Raw genomic sequence first — 203 nt, 5'->3', positions numbered from 1 at the left:
TTCGAGAAACGAAAACCGCGAAGCTGCACGCGAACCGATACAACAGAATCGTAACTTGTGAGATCGGATGGTCAGCTTCCAGTTCGAGAGAAACGACGAACGGTCGCGAGGAGCAGAGTACCGGCTGCTCCAGCGCTCCGAGAAAACAGCTGATCGAGCTGGTCGAGCGCACGCGACGTTCACAACGTTATGAGCGGGATAGG

The sequence above is a fragment of the Odontomachus brunneus genome, unplaced genomic scaffold (assembly GCF_010583005.1).
Source record: "Odontomachus brunneus isolate Ranch 3 - 2012 unplaced genomic scaffold, Obru_v1 Obru_scaffold_153, whole genome shotgun sequence".
Taxonomy (NCBI): domain Eukaryota; kingdom Metazoa; phylum Arthropoda; class Insecta; order Hymenoptera; family Formicidae; genus Odontomachus; species Odontomachus brunneus.
Note: the sequence above shows the minus strand (reverse complement) of the source record.